Raw genomic sequence first — 17332 nt, forward strand, 5'->3', positions numbered from 1 at the left:
GCTCATATAATCTGGGCTACATGAAACACTGTTATCAGAAGAAAGAGAAGAAGAGGAAGAGGAGGAAGAGGAAGAAGTGGGGGAGGGTGCAAAGACCAACCAAATGGCCATAAATCAAAAAATGTGAAAAGTGTAACTGCACCCTCAGATCTGAAATGGTCTTAGCAAGGTGACCTTGGACATCTTGTTTGCTTCAATAACAGAAGGAGGCCCTGCTCAGTTTTAAAGCTCCCTGAAAAGGGCACTTCTGAGGCCTGTCACAAGGCACAGTGGCACTCTCCACCCTTCTTCATACAGCTGTCTCGCATCCCCCTACCACCCGGTCCATTGAGTAGATCACAGCTTCCTAGTTCTCCGAGGATCACAAATTACCCACAATTCTTTTCAAGAGCCACAACAAATACAGCAAGCCAGTGGTCACCTGCAGCCCCCTGTGGCCCTACTCTAGGCCTAGGCTCTCCCCTGTCAGTTTCCATCTGAGTGAGGCACAGCACTGAGCATCCGTGAGAACCCAAGCAGTAACCAAACATGTCCTTGCTGCCCCATGCTCACAGCTGCTTTCTGAGTAGCTCTTCATACGACCTCAAAGACTGGGATTTTCCTATAAACCAGAGGGGACTCTCCGGGGACCATCATAATCATGTCCTTGGCAGTGGAGAGATATAAAGAATGATCCAAAACCACTGTGCTCTCTTTTCTAGTAGACACACATCCCACCACCATTCATGGCTCACATGACCAAACCCAATAGGCCCAGTAGCTGACTCCAGAAACATCTGCCGTTCCTGCCGCATCCCCAATACCAGATTAATGTGCATCTCAAGTCTCCCAGAACCTCCATCCAGAAACAGAACTTCCCATTGGACACAGCTATGTGGTTCCAAGCAGGAACTGACCTGGAAAAGGTTCCTTAAGACATCCATAGTTCTCCTCCTTGATGCCACCTTCCTGCATTCAGAACACTCACACCCTTTGGGATCTAGGGAAGCCACTCCCGGCTCTTTCGGAATCCATTCTTGGCACTCCATACAAGACAAAGTAAACATCTGTTCTTAAGCACTTCCTTTATCCTCGGGGTGTGCTTGTTTGTGCTGTCAACTTGACACAAAATGCAGTCACCTGAGAAGAGGGAACTGAGACTGAGACTGTGGACATATTGGTGGGGTGTTTTCTTGATGGATGATGGATGCGGGCCGGCCCACTCCACCGTGAGCACTGCCATACCTGGGCAGGTGGCACTAGATAATATAAAAAAGCAAACTGAACAAGCCATGGGGAACAAACCAGTAAACAGTAGGAAATGCAGTGCAAAAAGCTCCCTAGAAAGGCCACCTAATAGAGAAGGAAGCCTTATATTTCTCCCATCACTCCCTTCCAGGTCATCTGCAGGCTGACACTCGGGGTGTTCACTCCTTGGCACTCTGGACAAATGCATCACAGTCCTATTTCTAGGGACTGAGTCACCCCCTTTGGGCAGGGAGGCTCAGGCCAGATGCTATCTAACACTATGTGTACTGCCTACCTCCAGCTCTGTCACTGGCTCCCCACAGAACCTGGCTCAGCCACAAATGGGCACATTTGACAAGGGACGTCTAAGGGTCTTTGTGGTGAGACCCAGTCCACGGTCAGTCTATATCACTCAAGGCTGGGCACTGTTAAGCTGCCTTAGGTGGGTCTCTCTAGCCTGGAACGTCTTTAAGAAAACACGTCTTTTGCTCCTCACTCACTGTCTTGCTGGTCCGTGAGCACGTTGGCTGTCTAAGAGGAAATAGCACAGGATGAGGTTGAGAGAGGACCTGACCTTTAGACTCAAACCCAAACAAGTTGATCCAGAAAGTGGAAGACGGCGACCATGGCCTTCGAGTTGGGCTGGTATTGTGGTCAACATGTGAACGGTGTTTTTACTCTCAAATATCACAGGGCCAGAAATGGCAACTTATGGGTGTTATGAAATTAGCACGTGGGTGTCTGGGTACCCGCTCTGAGTCTGTGGCTGGTGGCATGCTCTGCTTTTCCCACTTCTGCCCAGCAGGTCCTGATTCTTCAGGACCAAGAGGCAGCTTTGGAAACCTACACAGTGTCTTTATCGAGACACTGCTTGTCAATACCATCAGACAGGGAGGACCGACCTGCAGGAATGCCCTCTGCCTCGGACACTCCACAGACTGGATCCCCCGCCCACCTGTCAGGAGGGCCAGGTGAGGACTTCGGGCTATACTGTGGCCTTGGTGCCGATCGCCATGCTGAGTCCTGGATGAATTCATGACCATAGCAAGAATGGGAGAGAAATGGGAAAAGCCCCAAGTTCACAAGCCAGCTTGGCCGGCCCCAGCCTGGACTTGAACCCCGAGGAATCCACTCCAGCTAATCAGCTAGCAGCTCCGCCTGTTCTTTATCAAGCCCTGAGCGCAGACTCACGCTGCCACCAGGGGGCGGCGTCCGGCTCCACCTGGACCCTGTAAGGAAGCAAAAAAGGTCTGTCCCGAGGAGGATTGAGCCTTGAGCCACACCCCTGAAGTCTGGGAAAGTGAAGGCAATATGTGAGCAGACTTTGGCTCACTGGTTAGCCTCTCCCCAAGTCACTGAGTGGCACTTAGCATTATTTAAACTTGTCTGTATCCTCATCTGAACTGAGAAACGACACCTGACTGCCGTAGTGGCTCACCTGCCTGCTGGCCCTGAACCTTGGACTTACTGCGTGGGTGTTGGAGCTCCAGCCATGATCGATGATAATAGCTGCGACCTCTGGAGGAGGCTTTGTTTGGTCCTGTTTTTGAAGCTCCCTGAGCTAACGCGTGCCTAAACAGAAGTATGCCTGGCACGTGCTGAATTCCTAGTAATATTTGTCTTTCGGCTCTTGGAACTTTTTCTACACCTCACCGCAGCTCCACCCCACTCTCACAGCGCCTTCCATCTCACCTGGTGCCAGGGACTGAGCCTAGAGTCTCTCGGTGCTAAGTTCATGCTTATCCACAAATGCCATAAAGCCACACTACCACGCCCGTTTGAGGAGCCACTCCCCAATCTTGTGCCTAAAGATTCCATGTCATACATACACTCTCACACACACACAGAGACAGAGACAGAGACAGAGACAGAGACAGACAGAGACAGACACAGAGACTCAGAGACAGAGACACAGAGAAACTAATATGAGGACTGCAGGGTTATAAATGAAGGTAGGACTACAGGTTCCTCCATCAGATCACTTGAGGTTAAATTCCAACTGTTATTTACTACCTGTCTGTGAGATTTGGGCCAATTACTTAATCTCTCGGTGCCATAATTCCAATAAAGCAGAATGGTCAGCGGTGCATATTGGTGCATGCCTGTATCCCAGCACTTAGGGTTGGAGACAGGAAGAAAAGGAGCCAAAGGTCAACCTCAGCTACCTAGGGAATTTAAGTCCAACATGGGCTACACAAGACCCTGTCTCAAACAAACAAACAAAAAACTAAAATAAAATAGAGATAGTTAACGACAGCCTTATAGAGTTATTGGGGAAACATAAATAGGCAAAGATTCAAAAAATATGAGTTGCTACTATTACTGTTAGAACCATTAAAGGTGGCATAATAGAGCACACATTTGGAATACTAGCTAAAGCTCAGACATGATGAGATTCCCCTAGGTCTAAGGTTAGGATTCTCAGGGCCAAGCACATGCCTGCGCTTCACTTCCAGAGCTGGGTACCTAAGTAGAGCAGACACAGCTGATGTTGGAAGAGAGTTGGTGGGCATCTGTCCCGGGAAGTGGATCCCCTTCAGGTCATGTGGATCCAGCTGAAGCACAAGAGCCAAGTTCCTGCCCAGCCCTCTTTGCTCTTCGTTCCAGTCTAGGAAGCGGACTCCGGAGCCAGGTTGACTCACAGGGAGATGACTTGGCAAACAGTCATGAGATAGAACTTCCAGCTCAGCCACTGACTTGCTGTCCCCAGTGGGGGAAAAACCGTTTTACCCAGGTTTTCAAATGTGCTTGAATTCAAAGTTGAACTTCTTTGGCTGTGTTAAGCAATGTCATTTCAAAGTCACTTTAAATCTGTGTGTGTGTGTGTGTGTGTGTGTGAGAGAGAGAGAGAGAGAGAGAGAGAGAGAGAGAGAGACTGCAAGACCCCCATTCTTTTACCTTTCCCACACTCCTTTTTCCCCCTTGATTTGTTTAGCTAGTCTTTTCCACTTATAATGAGGTCCTCTGAGCTTTATTGTGTGTTTGATAGCTCTTGAAACAGGATCTCACTATATATCCCAGACTGGATTCCAACTTATAACCCTCCTTCCAAGAATTGGGATTACAGGTTTTAGTTGTTGTTGTTTTGTTTTTACATTTATTGAGACCTTTTAAATCATCTAGCTGTTGAATACTAATGCTATCTAAATTAACTAAACAAGCAGGCCATGGTGACATCCACTTGAAATCCCAGCTACTCAGGATACCAAAGAGAAGCAATGAGACCCAGGGTAGCCTGGGCAACATATCAAGACCCAGTCTTAAAAAAAGTGGGGGGGGGGGCTGTACAAGAAAAGGCTTTAGGCATATAGTATGAACAAGCCATTATGTCAGGCGGCACCCACAGTCCTGAGTAGTTAATAAGGTCCTCTTAGCTGGGTATAGTAGTACAAACCTGTAATCCCACTTGGAGGTAGAGGCAAGAGTAGCTAGAGTTCAAGCTCATCTGCAACACAGGCAGTTCAAGGCCAGCCTGGACTACATGAGATCCTGTCTCAAAAATAAGAAAGTAAATATGCCCTTTTGTCCTCTCGTAAGTGACTGTGTTTGAGTGATAAATCATATAGTCACCCCAGCCACATGCCTTTTTTTTTTTCTTTTTTTTACATTTCTTTGTGTATGTGTCTTGCTTTTGTGACAGGGCCTTCCTATACTACCCAGGCTAGCCTTACACTCAATTCATTTTGATCCTCCTGCCTCCACTTCCTAAGTGCTGGAATTACAGCTACACCCTGTCATGAACACTACCACCTTCTCTCCCAATCCTACTCACCCCACCCCCAGAGCCTCGAGGCCCTCCCCAAGTAACCCACTTTCTCTAAAGCTCTATCTCCTAAAGGTCCACCATTTCCCCAGAGAGTTCCCCAGACAGAAGCCATGTGTTCAAACACATGAGTCAAAGGAGGAACATCTCACATCCACACCACAACACTGTGCAAGCAGCAGAAGCCTGAGGTAGAAAAGAGCAGGGAACAGAAGCTTGGAACACAGCAAAGATACCCCAGGAACAGTTAGATGTGGAAGTGGAAGGCTACTGTAGGCCCACAAGAAGCAGACTGTGTGCTGAGATAGCTTTTCCTACTAGTAATGAACTACAGTTTACAAAAATGTCATAGCAACAGTATGGTTGGGCTATTTGTGGACTAGAGAGAAAAGAATGGACTGTCACCTCCCCTCCAGGAAGCACAATGCCAAATTATAACTAGCCTGAAGAAGAGTAGAGCTGAAATGCAATCATATCTTCATTCTGAATAACATCACCCTATATTTACTCTGTTCTTGGTTCCATATTTAATTCATTTATTATTTAAGTTATTTTCTTTATTCTTCTTTTTAAATGTCTGTATGAGAGTGCCAGATCCCCTGGAACTGGAGTTACAAACGGTTGGGAGCTGCCATGTGGATGCTGGGAATTGAAACCAGGTCTCTAAAAGAGCAGGTGGTGCTTTTGACCACTGAGCCATCTCTCCAGTCCTTTGTTCTGGGTATTTTTTGGGAGTGGCGGTCTTTTTAGAGGGTTGGGTTTTTTTGAGACAGGGTTTCTCTGTGTAGCTTTGGAGCCTGTCCTGGAACTCACTCTGTAGCCCAGGCTGGCCTCGAACTCACAGAGATCCACCTGCCTCTGCCTCCCGAGTGCTGGGATTAAAGGCGTGTGTCACCACACCCAGTTTATTTTGTTTTTATTTATGTGTATGTGTATACATGTCTCTGTGTATGTATGTGCCTCTGGCCTCTGCAGGCACCTGCACACTCCTGTGGTTACCCACACACAGACATACAGATACATAATTTAAAATAACACAAATCTTAAACAAAAAGAAAGGAACTGGGGCGGTGGCTGCTGCAGCGGCACATGCCTTTAATCCCAGCATTCAGGGATCTCTGTGAGTGCTAGGCCAGCCTGGTCTACAGAGCGAGATCCAGGAAAGGCACAAAGCTACACAGAGAAACCCTATGGGGGGGGGGGGGGAGAAAGGAACTGACCAAATGTCCATGCTGATTCAGCATTTCAGCATCTCTGGACTAACCTCCAGTGGTAGGGGACTTTCAACTGCTATTAAGCATCATTTTAAGACCAGTTTTGTAATATATATATATATATGAAAAGAAAACTTATTTGATCCAAAACTTCTATCAAAACATTGTCCATTCTAAATGAAATATCAAGAGCCAGCCAACAAGATGGCTCAGTGAGTTAAGGCACCTGCCACCAGGCTTGAAGTCCTGAGTTGTGTACCTTGGACCCACATGGTAGGAGAGAACCAAGTCCTGCAAGTCGTTCTCTGACCTCCACATACATGCTGTAGCATGCAAGTGTGTACACACACATACAGCAACAAATAAAGGTAATTTTAAAAATAATTAGTACTGAGGACAACTCAGTATTCCCTTCTAAAGCCCACAGATTTCCTTTTCTCTAATCAATAAAGGTGCATACCCCACTTCTGTTTTCATCTAGACCATCAGAATCCTTCAAAGCTAGCATTAGACTCTCTGGAACAATGAGGGTGAACATTTGATTTTTAATTTCTTTTCTCCAGTATTTTCCTGTTTTATTCATATTCCCTTGGTTTCATTGTCTGGACTTTTCCTGTTGTTGTTGTTGTTGTTGTTGTTTTCATTAAGCCACAACAACTTCTTTTTAAAATTACTTTGAGATATAAATAAGTTGCCCATTCTATTCGAGTGACAAGTAGCAGATGGTTTGTGAATTGGGCAAAGCAGAGAAGAAAAGGACTAGATGAGGGCTCTCAACACCATTTAAGAAAAGTGACTCTGTTTGCTTATGCTGCTTAGTTTTAACTGTCAACTTGACACAACCCATAATCACTCGGGAAAAGAGTCTTAAATGAGGAATTTTCTAGACACTTCATTTAGCCTTTGAAGTCCTGCCACCCATTGGCCTGTGGGCATGTCTGTGGGGGAGTGTCTTAATTGTTAATTGATGTAGGAAGACACAGGTCCCAGTGAGAGGTACCATTCCTGCAGCAGAGGGCCCTGAACCGTGCATAGATGAGAGTGAGGAAGCCAGGATGTCTGTCTCTCTTTGCTCTTGACTATGGACGCAATGTGACTGGCTGCTTGGATCCTTGCCTAGCCTTTCCTGAAATGATGGACTATGATCTGAAATTGAAAGCCAAGTAAACTCTTTCTCCCCAAAGATGCCTTTTGTCAGCATATTTGATCACAGCAACCAAAATGAAGCTAGAACAACTGACCTGTTGTTTTGTTTGTATGTGTTGGTTTGATGCTATATTGTTTATATTTTGGTCTTTGATGACTGTTAGGAAGAGAAATATGTTCAGATATGATAGACTCCCTCTATCTTGTTATCTTTACAAGACAATTGTCTAGTGTACCCTGGTCCCTCTAAATTAGTGATTCTCAGCCTTCCTAATGCTGCGATCCTTTAATACAGTTCCTCACGTTGTGGTGACCCCCAACCGTAAAATTATTTTGTTGCTACTTCTTAACTGTAATTTTGGTACTGTTATGAATCATAATAAAAATATCTGATATTCGGGATATCTGATATGTGACCCCTGTGAAAGAGTCATTCTGCCCTCAAGGGAGTCACGACTCATAGGTTGAGAACCTCTCCTCTAAAGTGATTAGCTCTGCCCAGCAGGAAGAGAATGCCTTGTTGCTGCAAAACCTCCCTGCACCTCGGTCACATCCAGGCAAAGTGGACAAGAGGGAAGGATGGGAGCAGGTAGGAGAGTGAATGGGAGGCAGGACTCAAAGGCTGCATGAAGTACGATCTGACCTAAGACCTCCTGACCACTCCTGTAAGAAGGACTGCTTTGTTCTAAGTAGTGGAGTGCCTACAATGAGGCCAGGGCATAGATTTCCCTGTTAGAAAGTACCAAAGGCAGAAATGGTCATACTTCCTGTTTTCTGGTCCTTCTGACAGAATACCAAGGTTTGCCTCCCTTAAGCCACAGCCACATGGGTTTTACTCAGTAACATTGTATATGTCTCTGCTTTTCCAAGTTTCTTGTGCCCTCTTCAAATGCTATGTATGTTTGCTACTGAAGATTTAGAAAATAGATACAAGCAAATATTAAAGACTAATAGTAGCTGAAGTGGGGAGCAGAGCTGACACAATTACACTTGAGCAGTTAATGGGAAAGGATACATGAAAGGCAGAGACTTGGAGTGTGGTTTTATCTGTCCCATCCCCGTCTGGGATATCCTTGATGGTGGTTGTTTTAGATGTGAAAAGAAAGGTTAGGCCTGGCCCACCTGCTCTGCTAGCATTCTGGGATCAAAAAATGGTTAAAGCCAGTCATGGTGGTGCACACCTTTAATACCAGAACTCCAGAGGCAGAGGCAAGTGGATCCGGGCCAAGGCTACTATGTCTACATAGTGAGTTCCAGGGTAGCCAAGCCTACATAGGGAGGCCTTATCTCAAAAAAGAAAAAAAAAAAAAAAAACTATGGAAGTTAAGCAGGAGACAGCCACTAAGCCTAGTAGTGTTTACTATGGAGTCTAGGGTGGTCTCAAATTTCTGTGAATTCTCCTCAGCCCCTCAAGCATCTGGACTACAAGCTTGGACCTCCCCGCCCAAACCCAGCTTTTTTGTTGTTGTTGTTGTTGTTGTTGTTGCCATTGTTTTGAAAAAGGATCTTGCTCAGTAGCCCAGGCTGGTCTCACACTCACAATCCTACTGCCTCTGACTCCTGAGTGCTGGGTTATGTCTGTGCCATTTCTGAGTTGTCTGATCAAAGTAAATTTCACAGTTTATGTATGTTTCAGAGGCCCCGGCCTTTAAACTAATATGATATCAACTCTCACAAACTGATCAGAGCTACTGGTTACCATCTTCACTGTGGCCTAGCCTACCTTCCCATCTAGAGCTCATGTCACATGCAACTTGTCTTCTGAGAGCCACATGTCCAATGTTGTCTACTCAGTAACATCATGATGTCATACATCACATGGACTCTCAACCTTGTGATGTCCAAAATGGAGTGAATAATCTCTATATACATCCAACCCCCTGCCTTCTTCACTGTTCCCTGTCAAGTGGATAAGACAAACACCTGCTTGCTCAGCCACAACCTAGAGGTTGACCGGATACCTTTTTCTCCTTTACTCCTAAACTAAGTAGTTATCACATTGCTCTCTCGTTGATGGCTACTTTGTTGTTTTGTTTTATTTTGTTGGTTTGAGACAGGGTCTAGCATTGCCTACTTTTCCTGCCTCCACCCCTTAAGCACTAGAATTATAGGTATGCACCACTATCACCAGCCTGTGTTTCTTTACTTTGTCTATTTCCAGGAAAACTTTCCAGTGAGCAGTAAATGTTCCTCAAATAAACCTCTCGGGCTATGATACTGCCTCTGCACACAGCCATTTTCCTTTCTCTCTCTTTTCTTTTGTATTCTGTTTCTTTGCTTCTTTTCGTTGAGTGGTACCAAGAGTCTTGTACATGCTTGGCAAGCATTCTTACTTGAAGCTCCATCCCCAGCTCCTTCTGTTATCCACACTGTTACCAGCTTAATCCAGTCAAGCAGCACCTCTTGCCTAGGCAACTATCATAGTACCTAATTGGTCTCTCTGCAGTTCACCCCTTTCCAGTATCTAATTCATACATCCCACTGTGGCTAGAATGGTTTCTTTTATAATAGACTATAGGAACTGGCAAGATGGTTTAACTGTTAAAGTTCTTTCCATGTAGGCCTGAGGATCTGAGTTTGAATCTCCCATACCCATATAAAAACCAGGCCTGGCATCATGCCTGTGACCCCTGTGGTAGTGTGTGTGTGTGTGTGTGTGTGTGTGTGTGTAGACAGATCTTTGGAGTTCATCCACCAGCCAGTCTAATCCAGCTCTAGTGCCACATGCTTTTAATCCCAGTAGTTGGGAAGCAGAGGCAGGAGGATCTCTGTGAGTCTGGGGCCAGTCTGGTTTACATAGCAAGCCCAGGATATCCAGAGCTACATAGAGAGAGCCTGTCTATATATAAATAAATAAATAAAATAAATAACAAATAAATAAATAAATAAGGAAGGAAGGAAGGAAGGAAGGAAGGAAGGAAATAAATAAATAATAAAAGTGGAGAGTGACAGACACCTGACATTGACCTCTGGCCTTCATAGGCATACATAACCACACACACACACACACACACACACACACACACACACACATGCTCTCTCTCGCTCACTCTCACACACACACACACACACACACACACACACACACACACACCTCTATATTTGGACATTCACCCTTCTACCTACAGTTCTATAACTGTCTACCATAACTCTTAGGCAAAAGCCCATTTGTAACTAGTCTGCCATCAGTCATCAGCAGGGATGCCCCTCATCCTGCAAGTCCACCCATTCCTTTTCCTCCTTACTCTCTATGCCTACATCATATCAGCCCCATTCCCTTTTCTGAAATAACCCAACATTCCCATGACAGCTTGAGGCTGTCATGTGTGGCTGAAGTTCATCTTCACTTACATTTAACCTAGCTGATTTCTAATCCTCTCAGTTCCAGAAAAGGGGGAAAAAAGTGTTGCTTCCTCATGGGGAATCCTCTCCAACCCCTTTTTACTGCTAGCTGAGATCTTTCCATTTTGTCTTTTTGGGGTTCTACTTTCCTTGATTGTATATTTTTTCACTTGTAAAAGGAAAAGGAGTGTGCCCCTAAGTTCACAGCATCTCTCCACACTAGACCAAAGGCAAAAGCAATAGCAATGTCCACCATGGTTGACGGAATAAACAAAATGTGTTGCACGTTCACACAGTGAAGTCTTGCTCTGCCTTAGAAAGAAGAGAATTCTGATAGAAAACTCTGCAGCAAGGTGCTTGATTACACGGATCACCTCTGTTCTGTCTTCTCCATTGTCCATGGCTTCTTGAGAGGCCAGGCATTTGATTCCCTTTTGGTATGTCTTCTCAGCATTTGGCTCTGTGCCTGGGATAGGACAGTCTCTTGTTATAGAGGAGAAGGAGATCCTGGAAGATGGAGAGAGCTCAGATGAGGGTCAAGTGGGCCCATGAGCCTGGGTTTCCGCCTGTTTAGTGCTGGCCCCTGAGAAGACACGCAGCTGTCTCTCCTCTTATTGCCTAACCCAACACAGACTTAGGATTAAGATTCCTTTACTTAATGCTACCTGAGCCTTCTTCTCAGAGGGCTGCAGCTCTGGTTCTCCCTCCACAAACCTTGAAGCCTTTTGGGCAATCATAACACATGCTCTTAGAGCCAACCTTCTGAGCTAGCCTCAGGTTTAAGAGTTTTTAGAGACCCTACGCAATGTGCATTACAGTTTCCTAAGTAGATCAGGCAATGTTGTTCAATTGCCAATCTGGAGCCTCCTTGAGAACTTAATACTGAACTATAAGACAGTGAAGTTCAGATTCAAATCGAGGCAACCCAGCTTCAAACCCAACCACCTAACTAACAAGCTGCTTGCCACTTCTTGGGGTAAGGATCACCTAAGGGCTTGTGACTTGTGACGTAAAGAAAGAAGAGGCAAGGAGGAACTGAGCACACGCTCTCCCCACCCAGCCCCCTTGCTGTGAGCCTCCAGGTGTTGCTCTCTGGGAGGTGGAGTGACTCACCTGTCTAGCAGATTTGGAAAGCGCTTTGGTCATTACCCACCCTGAAACTCTCTAGCATGGATCCATCAGTTCAACTTGGAAGAAAGGTGTCCTCCTGGTTGACCAGTCAGAGACTCTACAACCTTCTGAGAGCCCTGAGTATTCAAAGCAGAAGAGTACATTTAATCCTAGGCTCCTCTGACCTGAGACAGTTCCTAGTAGTGCCCACCTAAAACAGGCCCACTCTTCTATCCCTGTGAGACCTTCATGTCAAGACATGTCTCCCCTTGGGCTCAATGGTAGCGTATTCACATATATATACCTGTGTGTGCCTAGGAGCCACCCCCAGGACTACAGCCCATGTTCCAAGTATAGAGGGCCCTGGCAGTGCTCCCAGGCTAAGTTTCAACATCATCTGAGCCATAAAATGCAGCTTGTCTCAGTTGCTGCTGTCTTGAGCTCAAGGACTCCCTGCCACCAGGTCTCACTAAATGCATGTAGGTGCTGTGGGAGGACAACACCTCCCTTAGCTGGATGTGCTGAGCCCCCTCAGTCCTTTCAACTCCTTGACTTCTCATAGCACCCCCATGAGGGAGCTACAGTTAGGAGTCACAGAGAGTTGGAATCACTTGGCCCAGGTCCTTAGCATTGAAGGCAAAGTGGGAGAACTGAGGATCTAGTTCCAGGCTGCCTACTTCTGGAGTCACACTGTGCTCAAATGCAGAACAGCTAGTGGCCATCTCAAGAGCTTTCCTGGGAGCCTCAGTATCCTAATGTTCTCATGACAGTGCACACACCTTCCACATGATCCAAGTAAAGAAGGCCTTGGGGCAATGCCAGCGTGGAGTTCAACATGAACTCATGCCACACCATCAGCTCTGGCTTGTTTCAGCCACTGCTGCCTTGTGCCCAAGGCCTCCCTGCCATCAGGTCTCCTATGGACTCAGGGGTGGGACTCGGCCTTCCAGATCTCCCAGCCTACACTGTTGCTCTCTGGTAAGCACAGAACAGAAGTAGGTCAAGTGTCTCCAGCCTTGACCTTCCAAAGTGAGGGACTTTCCAAAGCTCCTGTCCCACTGCCTTCAGCTCTGGTTTCCTGAAAATAGGAAGGCACGGAAAGACGACAAGAAGACAAAGACATGGCCATCTGGTAGGGCTTTGTTGAATGTCCCTGAGTTCCACTTTCTTTATTTAGACAGAGAGTTTGGAATTCCATCTCATTCAGTCTTGGAGTCCTCCACTCTGGTGGTTCTGATGACTCACCCCCAAGTCCCCTACAACTACAAGCACTCCAGTACAATCCCAAGGCTTACCCAGATCTGATAGGGGTCCCCAGGCTGCGCATCCCTTCTTGGAATTCTGGCTGTTCTCTCTGTAGCTCTTGCTCACATTAACTTTCTCAAGTCACAACTCAACCTCATCCCCACCCCCATCCCTGGCCAAAAGACAACAATGTATGGTGTCCACTGGGCTGGGTAGGCAGCCCTGACCTTAAACACACACACACACACACACACACACACACACACACACACACACACACAGAGAGACAGAGACAGAGACAGAGACAGAGAGACAGAGACAATTTTCCTCTGGTTGTGTACTTTCCTGTTCAGGGCATCACCCTCCAGTTGTGAGTGTGCTCTTGAGATATCTAATTGATTTCTCTCTCTCTCTCTCTCTCTCTCTCTCCTCCCTCCCTCCCTCCCTTCTTCCCTCCCTCCCTCCCTCCTTCCTTCTCTCCCTTCCTGTTTCTCCCTCTCTCTTTCCCCTTCCTCTCTCCTCTTCCTGTCTTCCCCTCTCTCTCTCCCTCTTTCTTTCCCCCTCCCTTTCTACCTCTCTCACCTTCCTCCTTTCCTTCCCTCTATCCCTCTTGACCCCATTTCTATCTTTTTAAAAACTGTTCAACTGCTATCCTGCCATAATTCCCAGTCCCCACCCATCTTCTCACAACTTCCTGTTATATGAGTATGTCCTGAGCTCCAACTGCTTAATGCTAATTCCAAGCGATATGTTCTCTCTCTCTCTCTCTCTCTCTCTCTCTCTCTCTCTCTCTCTCTGCTGGTCTCATGTACCCCAGGCTAGCCTTAAACTCACCATGCAGCTAAGAAGGATCTTGAACTCCTAATTCTCCTGCCTTTACCTCCTGAGTGTGGGTGTCCTGGGCATACAGCACCATGCCTGCTTTATGTAGTGCTGGGATTGAACCCAGGGCCTCATACACACCAAGCAAGCTCTTTGCCAACTGAGCCTCATCTCCAGCTCCCCAGCCCCATCTCCTGATCATTTTCCATCTTTCATACCTCCTCTCTCCCTTCTTGAGTCCCCTCCTTGCTTTCTGGGTCATGGCACTATTCTGATACTTATCCTCTATCTCAGGCCTACTTCTTGGTTTTCTTTGCTAGGTCGGCAAGCTGTCCAGTAAGTGTATACATCTTGTAAAGAGTCCACATTTACTCAACTTCTCTCTTCATTGGGCAGCTCACAAATGCCCACCTCCAGTTCCAAGAGATCCAGTGACCTCTTCTGGCCTCCAAAGACACCCACATACACACACACAGACATGCACACATAAATAAAAATTTTAAAAAAAAATAAATCTTTTAAAATGTGTTACTGTTGTTCCGCACTTCTCAGGTTTGGGTACTCTGTTATGGCAGCCCTGGGAATCACAGGCAGCTGAGGGTGCTGACCCTGACAATGACTTAAATACCTCCTTCCTGGGACAAAGGTGCCTTGGAATACTAAGTGAATTGCTAGTCCCCAGGGGCTCTGTTGGGAATGCTGAGTAGATAGTGACCCTCCTTGATTCAAACTTGTCTTCCCATCTAGATCGCATCACTCCAGGCGTTTGTGACGTGTGATGGCTTGTAAACCTGAGACACCCTGAGGACATACCATAAAGCATGCTCAAACCTCCAGCTCCTGTCTCCAGCTCTCACAACCCACTGGCTTCCAGTGCTGGACAACCAATTGGAGAATTCAGCTAAGGCACTGAGTGTCCACAGAGAGTTTGGGGTTCTGGGCGAGTCTATGAACCTGGCATGGTTTCTGTACACATTCACGCGGACTAGCTCCTGGGACATCTGCGGTCTCATACATGGTCAGGACACCCTGGTAGGTTCTCTGTCTGTTTCCCAGCAGTGACTCACTGCTCCATGAGGAGAAGCAAGCTGGGATTCCACAGCCTCTGTTTCTTTTCTCTTCTGTCTTTCCAGGAAGCACTTGGAACAGGATATAACAGCAGCACTTTCCACCCAGCCTGACATCCTGCTTCCAGATGCAAGACTCTGAGGCAGCTGCGAGCAAGGAGCTCAAGGTTCCGATTTGAAAGTCCGAGTCCAGCAGCTTCCAGCTAGGCCCTCACATTGTCTTCATTCTCCCCTTTCTTGGCCCTCAAATGATCAGAATAACGTGTTACAATCTGTAGTGGTTTGTGTGAGAAATGTCCCCCACCAGCTCTGGCATTAGAACACTTAGTGTGGTTCCCACTTGGTGGTGCTGTTTGGGGAGGTTATATCACCGCCTGCTCTTATACCTTCTTCATTCAGCTCCCTGAAGTTAGCACTGTCTGATATTAAATTTCCAAAAATAAAAAATTCATTAGTGTCTTCGTTGACTAATGTATATGATTATAATTGTTCTGTGTATTATTAGCTATTGCTAATCTCTTTCTATGCTTAATTTATGAATCAAACCTTACTGTTTCAGTGTCCATACTGGGAAATAAACACTGTACCTGTGGAATTCAAAACTGACTACAGTTTCAGGCAGCTTTGGAGTATCCTGGCACAGGTCTCCCTGGAGAAGAGAGGGTCACTGTACATAAAATGGGAATGATGGCAGCCTCAGCACCTGTGTCATGGGACATAACACCTGACTGTGTGCTGGGAACTGAACTCAGGTCCTTTGCAAGGGTAGTATGTAATCCTAACCACGGAACCATCTCTCCAGTCTTGGCTGATGGGGTTTTGTTGCTTTATTTAGTTTTGTTGTGAGATAGGGTCTCATGCTCCTATCTCCCAGGCTGGCTCTGTGCAGCCAAGTTGACCTTGAACTTCTGATTCTCTTGCCTCCACATCCCAAGTGCTGAGATCACATGGGTACACCACCACACTCAGGTCTGTGTGGTGCTGAGGATGGAACCAAGGGCTTCCTGCAAGCGAGGCAAACATGGTTACCAACTGAGCTACACCTCTAGCCTTCAAATCGGTTATCTGTTATATTCTAATCAGACTTCTCAGAAACTTAATGGTTTTAACATACCAATAAACATTATTTTACATAGTTCTAACAGCTCTCGAATTTGGAAGCAATTCAGATTCATGGTTCCACTCAGGGTCTCTTATGGGGTTACAGACATTGCCTAGAGATTGTCTGCAGTGGTTCTCAACCTTCTTAATCCTGTGACCCTGTAATTCGGTTCCTCATGTTGTGGTGACCCCCAACCAGAAAATTATTTGCATTGCTACTTCATAACTGTAATTTTGTTACTATAGTGTATCACAATGTAAATATCTGAAATGCAGGATGTCCGATATGAGACCCCCAGGTGGTTCATGACCCACAGGTTGAGAACCACTGGACTGGGGTCTGTTTCTGAGGCAGGTCATTCATGTGGCCTCTGTGTTAGTGTTAGCAAGGGGCCTCGACTCTCCACTTCATGGTCTCCTTCAGAGGGCCACTTGAGTATCCTCAATATGACAGCCAGCTTCTCAGGTGAATACAAGAGAATTCAGCAGAAGCCACAGTGTCTTTTAAGATCTACCCTCAGAACTCACACTGTACCACCATGCCACGTTGACCCAGAATGGTCCTGTCCATTTGGGGAAGGGCTATAGAAGGACTGGCTTTATTAGGTTTTTCTTGTTGCTGACCAAACATCTGACAAGGAATAACTTAAGGCCTTGGGGTGTATTATGGTAGAGCACAGGCTTCAGTTCCTACATAAAAGGAGCATGGTGGTGTGTGCCTGCAACCTCAACACGTACGGCGATTAACAGTTCATGGGCTTCCTCTGGTATGTAGCACAGTTGAGGACAGCCTGGGATACAGGAGATCTCAAGAAGGAGAAGGAAGAAAAGGAGGAGGGCCACTTAAAAGGAAGGGTTATTCTGGCTTGTACTTTGAGGTGTTCAGCCCATCATGGAGGAGAAGACACAGTGGCAAGAACGTGAAGCAGCTGGTTACACTCAGTCTGTCATGAGGAAGCAGAGAGCAGACTGAAAGTGGGGCTGCCAGGCTACAGAAACTCAAAGTCAGCCCCGGTGACCTACTTCCTCCAAGGAGGCTCCACCCACTGAGGGTCCCACAGCCTTCCCCAACAGCACCACCAGCTGGGACCTGTAGATGAAATTCTAAACGGTCTTAATAAAGAAGAAACCCAGAGCCTCTGAGAGAGAGAGAAAAAGAAAGAGAGAGCTTCTTGGGTGACGTCTCTTTTTATTGCCTTTCTGTTCTGCCTTCTCATTGGCTCTAAACCCAATCACATGACTTTCTCATCACTGCCCGTCTATACGGACCTCCAGGTCTCTATGGTTGGTACTGG

The 17332-nt window shown here is 46.5% G+C and overlaps 1 long non-coding RNA gene across 1 annotated transcript in view; it reads left to right on the plus strand.

The window, feature by feature from the left end:
• LOC118589392 overlaps positions 1-15403 on the plus strand; it is a 23666-nt gene extending 8263 nt beyond the window's left edge. Inside the window, exons 2-3 of the long non-coding RNA XR_004945667.1 lie at positions 14617-14901; positions 15003-15403. This is a non-coding gene — a long non-coding RNA (uncharacterized LOC118589392). The remainder of the gene's footprint in view (positions 1-14616; positions 14902-15002) is intronic.
• The last annotated feature ends 1929 nt before the right edge of the window (positions 15404-17332 follow it).

This window comes from Onychomys torridus, chromosome 8, assembly GCF_903995425.1.
Source record: "Onychomys torridus chromosome 8, mOncTor1.1, whole genome shotgun sequence".
Taxonomy (NCBI): Eukaryota; Metazoa; Chordata; class Mammalia; order Rodentia; family Cricetidae; genus Onychomys; species Onychomys torridus.